Here is an 8,206-nt window from a genome sequence, read left to right on the forward strand (position 1 = left end):
GTAAAGAGATAAGGCTGTATGCAGTCAGGGTTGGCACATGCCCATAAATGAACATGCGCAAACCCCGACCATCTGGGCACGGGGCACGGACCCAGAATCGGACCCTTAATTACAGTTCATTGTACAAATTGCTAATGGGAAAAGTCATACAATCGATTAGAGCGAGGCGTCAGTTCTCTAAACCATTTGTTAGATGGTAGTTATACAAATAGCCCCAATGTCTGTATAAGACCTTGTTCTCGTAAAGTTCATGTACATGTGACAGCCGTACGATTGTGCTTGCAGTCCTGACAAGATGTTCTAGTGCCCCTCTGTCCCCATCTGTACAATTCCCAAACCAAGCCTGTAACTTCCCCTTTGGCAATGAGCATGTAATGGTATACGGTCACTAGGTCAACAAGAGGAAGGTAGACAGTCAACCACTGAATGTCAACATAGGATTAGGTCGACAAGGTCATTAGGTCGACACATGTATTATGTCGACATGGGGTTTTTCACTTTTATTGAACCGACAAGCGGAATTTCATGCCCTACCATCCACTAGGGCGAGGTGGAATAATAAAATATTGTGCCGAGCAAAGCAAGTCATGCGAAGGGATGTGATGCACTTTTTAATGTCCATGTCGACTGTGTCAACTTTTGGGACAAAATAGTGAAAAATCCCATGTCAACCTTGTGCATGTCGATCTAATGCGTGTCTCGATCTAACCCATTTCGACCTTGATGCATGTCAACCTTCAGTGGTCACGGTGATCAAGCCAACCAGGCGAAACACGTGTCCACAGACCTAGAGGTGGAGCACTTACCACTCACCCATTCCTTCCATGAGACTACAGCTCCGGCGGAGCTATTTCCGGTCCCCGGCACCTGAAGGATTGAGCTCCACTCATCACCATCTCTGGCAGGAGACATTCCCGGTCCCAGGCGTCCGACGGGCTGTGTCCCAGCCACCCACTATCATCACCCCCATACCTACATCTTGTGAGGTGGAGCGTGCACCACTCACACAGGGAGTCCGGACCATTGAAACTCCGGCAGGGTCATCTTCGGTCCCCGGTATCCAGCGGGAACAGTCACGCACACCAACAGCAAGTATCCTTTGAGTATCTATAGTGGATTTTCCACTGGTCACCCCTGGGGGTTAAAATCTTATGTTCATTATCCAATGTATTGCTCATTATCAGGCTCCCGACCCTCGGTGTAGCTTAACTTATATATACAACGGATAGGTGATATTAATTATTTAACAGTGATATGGTGTCCCCTATTTACAGGGACTTGGAATAAGCCTGACTGCAATTTCATTTAGGGTTTTTTTTCACCAGCTGGGTAGTACCCCATCATTGTTACTCATCCCTCAGAGATTTAGAATAAGCCAGATTGCAGGCATGTGGTAAGGTCTTCTATACTATTTGGTTAGTACCCTACTATAGAACCCCAGGATAACACTGTATAAATTTAAGTGAAGATAACCAATGTGATTATAAATTGTGGAAGCAAAAATACACAATATTTGCCTTCCCTTGTTTTGTAACATATATTCTGATCTATCATATCAAGTTCTCTGACCCCTGTGTTGACCTAGTTGCTCAGTATTATCCATTACTGGCATCAGGGACACTTTTGACAATCACAGTGGGTACAACTCTTTATTTTCCCACTTGTATCAACCTTGCTGTCAATCACTCATCACCCATTCCGCGACCCCAATCCGCAGAACAGCAGAAGCGACACTTAGCTCTTCATGACACTGTGGGGCCCTCTCATCTGCCGTTATACTGCCATACCTCACTGTGCCGCCTGATCCCATCTGAACTCAGCAGCTAAGCAGTGACTGGCCAGATCAGTACCTTCTGGGAGACCACCAGGGAATATCTGGTGCTGTATCCACACTCAGAGAGCAGAAGCAACAAGTGTCCGAGAATGATACACTATTGTGGTGAGGGAGCGCATCTCATTAAACAGCGCTGCAGCTCTATCTCTACAGTACAATATAAGATCTGGCAAATGGGCTGTGTACAGTGCTCAGTTGGAGCGTCCGGGTCCCCTAGACCAATTAGTTCATAAACATTGCATCCTGCAGTTCCCATAGCGGAGGCAGCATATACTAAGCATAACTGATGGCATGGGATCACTATTTACATAGACTCAAGAGCACAGGTTGCTATCACCAGGTGTCATAAGATAGTGGATTAGTGTGCCACACTCCATGCTTGGAGACTCGGGTTTGATTCTTAGAGTGACATATGCAGGAAGAGGAGCAGCAGAACACGAGGACACGCACTGACACTAGAGGGAGGAAGGTACAGGTGGGAGACATTCCTCACAGGAAGAGGAGCAGCAGAACACGGGGACATGCACTGACACTGGGGGGAGGAAGGTACAGGTGGGAGACATTCCTCACAGGAAGAGGAGCAGCAGAACACGAGGACATGCACTGACACTAGGGGGAGGAAGGTACAGGTGGGAGACATTCCTCACAGGAAGAGGAGCAGCAGAACACGAGGACACGCACTGACACTAGAGGGAGGAAGGTACAGGTGGGAGACATTCCTCACAGGAAGAGGAGCAGCAGAACACGAGGACATGCACTGACACTAGAGGGAGGAAGGTACAGGTGGGAGACATTCCTCACAGGAAGAGGAGCAGCAGAACACGGGGACATGCACTGACACTAGAGGGAGGAAGGTACAGGTGGGAGACATTCCTCACAGGAAGAGGAGCAGCAGAACACGAGGACACGCACTGACACTAGAGGGAGGAAGGTACAGGTGGGAGACATTCCTCACAGGAAGAGGAGCAGCAGAACACGGTGACACGCACTGAAACTAGAGGGAGGAAGATTCAAGGGAAATTTGAGGAAGAATTACTTTATAGAAAGAGTAGTAGATAAGCGGAATAGCCTCCGTCAGAGGTGGTGGACGCAAATACAGTAGTACAATTTAAACATGCTTGGGATAAGCATATTGATATCCTTACAAAAAATAAGGATCAAATATGGTTTGAGGTAACATGTTTAAAAAGGGGCAGACTAGATGGGCCAAGTGGTTCTTATCTGCCGTCAAATTCTATGTTTCTATGGGCAGCACTCCTCTGCACCACGGATAATCCATGTGTACCAAAACACACATATTCCAATTCATCACTGAACTGTCAGTTATTGGACTAGGTCAATAAGGTTTCTGTGGTAATGTGCAAGGAGCTTGTTATGTTCTATATGAATGTATATCCATATATTAGGATTGTAATTTATTGAATCTCTCAACATCGCTCGTCTCCAATGAGTATCTAACTCAGTAATTGAACCCACCCTAGAATCATTTTTGCCTGTAACCATGTACAGTCTTTCATTGTGTATTTAACGTGTTTATTGATTGAGTATCTTTATGCATAAACTTACAATTATTTGATATTTTAATGGTGAAATCAAAGTTACTTTTTACCGTCCACCCATTCTGCATCTTCTCACTATTTACTATAAGTATGCCCCCAAACCCTACTTGTTCTTCCTTTGTCCCTCTGTGACATACTTTTTCAATCAACCTATTGACTGTTGATAACACAGAATTATATGGATACTTTATAACCCTTAAATATAACGGCAAACGCTGAAATAATTTCACTCCGACGCCAACTGGTAACATATAGGAAATGCTTTATATGAAAGTCATTATTGAATTAAGGATATCTTAATAATTCAGGTCATCTAAGCCTGGTTACTTGGCAGAAAAATGTCGAGGTCTCCTAGACCTGAAGGCCTTGGGGTCTACGTATGCCTACCCCGTTATCCGGTTAGTTCTCATTACTGCTGACAAAACCGTGCAAACTGACTGTCTGCCCCCGTCTTCTGTTCTATCAATACTGCATTCTTATACCCAGAAAAACAAAACAATTCTCCATAAGAATTCCCTTCTTTTAGCAGTATTCTGACTCCCTGCGCCATTTTGTAATAATTTATGCAAGTCAGAGCTGACAAAATGGTTTCTGCTTCTGACAAACTATTGCTGCTTAGCGCAAAGGGTCAGCCTCATACGCCGTGGCTAGTACCTTGTGCAACAAGTTAATGCCATCTGCAGCAATAATAGCAGTATTTAAGAAAACAGAGTATAATAAAAGCATAGGATTATTGATGCGTTCATTTGTGTTTTAACACGGTCAACCTTCCTCTTGTCAAACCTATGACCCATACCCCATGTAACTCTTGGCAATGAGCATGTCACCCCTGGCATCTAGAAAGAAACCACTGGCAATAAGCATGCAATGTCTGGCAACGAGCCTTTAACTCCTGTCAAAGAGCATGTAGGAAAGCAGCAGTTATGTGGCATAAAATGTACAGGTATTATGTTGTGTGGTATAATATGTAATAAGCATTTTGGTGTAATAGCCATTACAGTGTATGCAGAGAGAGTTAGATTTATGTGAGTTATTTTGTTTCTGTGCAGGGTAAATACTGGCTGCATTATTTTTACAATGCAATTTATATTTCAGTTTCAACACACCCCACCCAAATGTAACTCTCTCTGCACCTGTTACATCTGCCCCACCTGCAGTGCACATGGTTTTGCCCATTTTGAGAACAAATTTGTACTGTGATCTGATCTGAATAAGGGCCATAGTGAAAATGGTAAGGAAGGTTAGCCAAAATCACCCAGTGTTACGAGGGCTTGCGATACCGATGTGCGTTCGGTATTGCAACTAAAAAACAGAGGCCTCATTCTGATCTGCTCGGTAAGATATGAAGCTCGCAGCTTACCGAGCAGTTGCTGTGCCGCACCGCCGTATCCCCTCACAACTATACAAGGGGATGTGTTATGAACACACCTCCCCTCACATGTGCCCACTGCTGGAGAAATCATTTGATGGACCTGACCATTGAATGATTTCTCCAGGACTCGCAAATATGTCAGTGGGAATGCCCAGCATTTGTAAGGGAACACTGGGCCTTCTCATGTCGGAGTGCTGCCACCACACCCGTCCTCCCCCCGCCCCTGTGTGAGCATCACGGCACAGAAGCCCTGCACAGAGCACAACCATCTGTCCCCCGTGTGAATGCATGGGGGACCGAAAGTATCAGAATGAGGACCAGAGTGTCCAGCACAGTCTATTTCTATTATATCCCAGGAGCCCAGGAGGGCCATGCTGCACCTTCCCTCCACCACCGGTGTTTGTCACCGGTTGGCTGATGTTTTAGCCTTGTCTGTCACCGCTGTCTCCAGATATAGTTATGTAGTAATCCTGCCTACTGGTATGCTGGCCTCGCCCATGTTGATTTGGTGCCGCCCAGAGGCAACTACCAGAAATTTTCCAAGGCCACTTTTAGTTGCCAATCCACCACAGGCTGTATGTCAGGGCTACCACTAGGAATTTTGGGGCCAGGGACTGATTTCCATTCTGGGCCCCTCCAGCCCCCCTTCCCCCTCCCTTCACTTGCGGCCCGACTCCTGCCGCAGGTCCAGAAGCACAGGCTTCTGCAATGCAGGATGCCATAGCCAATTAAAATTCAGCACCAGTTGGTGAGCCAATCAGAGCTTGTATACCAGCAACTGCTCTGATTGGCTAACGCAGAGATGGGGAACCATTGGTGGAGGAGGATTGGCGGCCAGGGGGGCATCAGGACTTATACCCCTTTTACACCGCCGAAAAATCTGGGTCAGCGGCGGGTCAGACCCGGATCTTCGACAGTGTAAATCCCTAACGCCGTGTCCCTTTACACGGGACTTCTACCCAGGTCAGGCTAGGACCTGGGTAGAGGGCGGTGTAAATGGGAACGCCGGGTCGGATGACCCGGCTCCCATTTACATGAATGGGGAAAGTCCAACCTGAGGACCGCAGCGTCCGCAGGTTGGACGGATTGTCAGTCTGACACTGACAGCCGGCGCTGCTGTCTGCTATACTCTGCAGACAGCAGCGGGGGAGGGAGGTGAACGGATGCCTGTGTGCGGCATCCATTCACCTCCTGTCCAATGGCGGGGGTGCGCGCGGGGACTGGGGGCAGCCTAGCAGCTTACCTTAGTGCTGGGCTGCCCCCAGCAGCGTTCCGGGTACGGCAGCGTCGATCAGCGCTTGAAGATGACATCGCGCTGTCATCTTCAAGCGCCGGGAAGGGGCGGGAGGGGGGTGCGGGCGTTTAAGCCCGTCCGGTGTAAATGCCCCTAAACGCCGGGTCGCACCCGGCTTCAACCAGGGTCCAAAAAGCCGGGTGCGACACAGCGTTTTGGTCTAAAAGGGGTATTATCTAGCAGGGGGTCTAGGGTCAGATTAAAATCTCCTAATAGTATCAGGGAGCCCTTAGCTGAGTTCTTAACCCGGGAAAGTAACTTACGCAGGAATGGGATCTGGTTAGAGTTGGGAGCGTAAATGCAAACAATTGTGGTCAGCCTGTCTTCGAGGAGGCCTGTTAACAACAGGTACCTACCATTCTTGTCTGATATTTGGGATTGTAGGACAAAGGAGGTGTTTTTGCTAAACATGACTGCCACCCCATTTCACTTAGCCGGGCCATTGGCATAGAAGGCTACAGGGTAGTTGGAGTCTCTAAAAGTATGGGGGTTGGAAGCGGCAAAGTGTGTTTCCTGGAGCGCGACCAATTCTGCTCTTTGTTTGTGGAAAAATGAAAGAGCCAATCTACGCTTGTTAGGGCAGTTCAGTCCTTTAACATTGAGTGTAAAAATTTATAGGCATTTATAGGGTTTAAGGGGGGCGGTAGGAAACCAGCCAGTGACTGTGTGAGGGGCACTCGGTTCTGGGGGTGCGTTGGTGACAGTTTCTGCCATCCAGGTTGAGGGGGGAGGGGGTGGGGAGGTGGGGGGGAAGGTGGGAACAGAGAGGAAGGAGAAGGGACAGAAAAAACAAAAGGGTCCAGTACATTAGACCCGCATGACTACTGCAGGGGAGAGGAACAAGGGGGAACTCGTGCAGTAGTTTGTAGAGGTGAGGGGGGTGGCCAGGCTCTCGACAGGGGGGGGAGAGAGCAGGGCCGCCACTTACGTATGCATAAATGGGAAGGGAGGCATAGTGGGGAGGAATCTAGCATGCTATAAAATTGCTAATCAAAAGGAGAGGTAATGCAAACATACCATATATCAGGTCTAAATGAACTTGGAGAAACTAACGGCAGACTATATGAAATGAACCTGTCTTAAAGGCTACAAAACAAAGAGAACAGTAACACATAGTTAACCAGTGATAGCGACACTGCAGTTACTGGACCGAGCGTCCAGCGTCCTGCTTTGCTAAGTAAACAATGGGGAAGATACTCATCGCTAAGTCCTCATCCCATCGGGGAGAGAAGCAGGAGGGATAGCTGTGTCGTCCACGAAACTTCAAATATAAACAGGTTCAACGAGTAGTAGATGTTCAGGTGTCAGTCCAATCCTGGCGCAGGGACTGCGGGCGTCTCGGTTCTTGGGGGTCTTTGACCGATATGTCCCACTCGAGTAGGAGTTTGACCCCTGCATCCAGGGAGGATACGTTGTAGGTGGCGTCGTCATGGTATATTATTAATTTGACTGGAAACCCCCAGCGGTACCGGATATCGTGAGAACGTAGGGCCGAAGTGATGGGGGCAAATGCTCTCCTGTTGGCCAAGGTTGCGGGGGAGAAGTCCTGAAATAATTGGAGGCCGCCCAGGATATCCGTGTTTTTTCGCTCACGGGCCGCTCTCAGCAGCTGCTCCTTCACCGTAAAAAAGTGGACTCTGAGGAGGGTATCTCTGGGTAGGTCGGCAGAGACCGTCTTCGGTCTGGGGAGGCGGTGGATGCAGTCGATCATCAGCTCTTTGGGATCAATGGCGGGGAGGAGTTTACGGAACAGGGAAATGGCATAGCCTTCGAGCTCAGGGTTAGCTACGGAGTCAGGGATGCCTCTAATTTTTACGTTATTACGTCTGGACCTGTCCTCTAAATCCGCCAGCTTGGACTTGAACTGGGTGATCTCCTGTTGCTGCTGGTCGTAGGAGGATATGAGATCATTGTGGGACGCAACTAGTTCCTCCATTTTCCACTCAAGGTGGTCTGTTCTGTCGCCTATCGCCACCAGCTCAGTTTTGACCTCCCGTATGGCCAGCTTGAGGTCCCTGGCTATCTCTGCCTGGAACGCGGAGAAAACCAGGCATAGGGACTTCACCATTACTGGTTCATTCGATTTAGCATCAATACCCGCCACTGCAGATGTGGGAGCAAGCTCTTCAATAACTCCCAAAGCATCT

General features: G+C 48.3%; 1 pseudogene; it reads left to right on the forward strand.

Annotated features, from left to right (window-relative positions):
• Positions 1-1,773: 1,773 nt before the first annotated feature.
• On the forward strand, positions 1,774-1,890 carry LOC146076148 (5S ribosomal RNA; annotated as a pseudogene).
• Positions 1,891-8,206: the final 6,316 nt, after the last annotated feature.

This window comes from Crinia signifera, chromosome 4 (genome assembly GCF_055691185.1).
Source record: "Crinia signifera chromosome 4, ASM5569118v1, whole genome shotgun sequence".
NCBI classification, from domain to species: domain Eukaryota; kingdom Metazoa; phylum Chordata; class Amphibia; order Anura; family Myobatrachidae; genus Crinia; species Crinia signifera.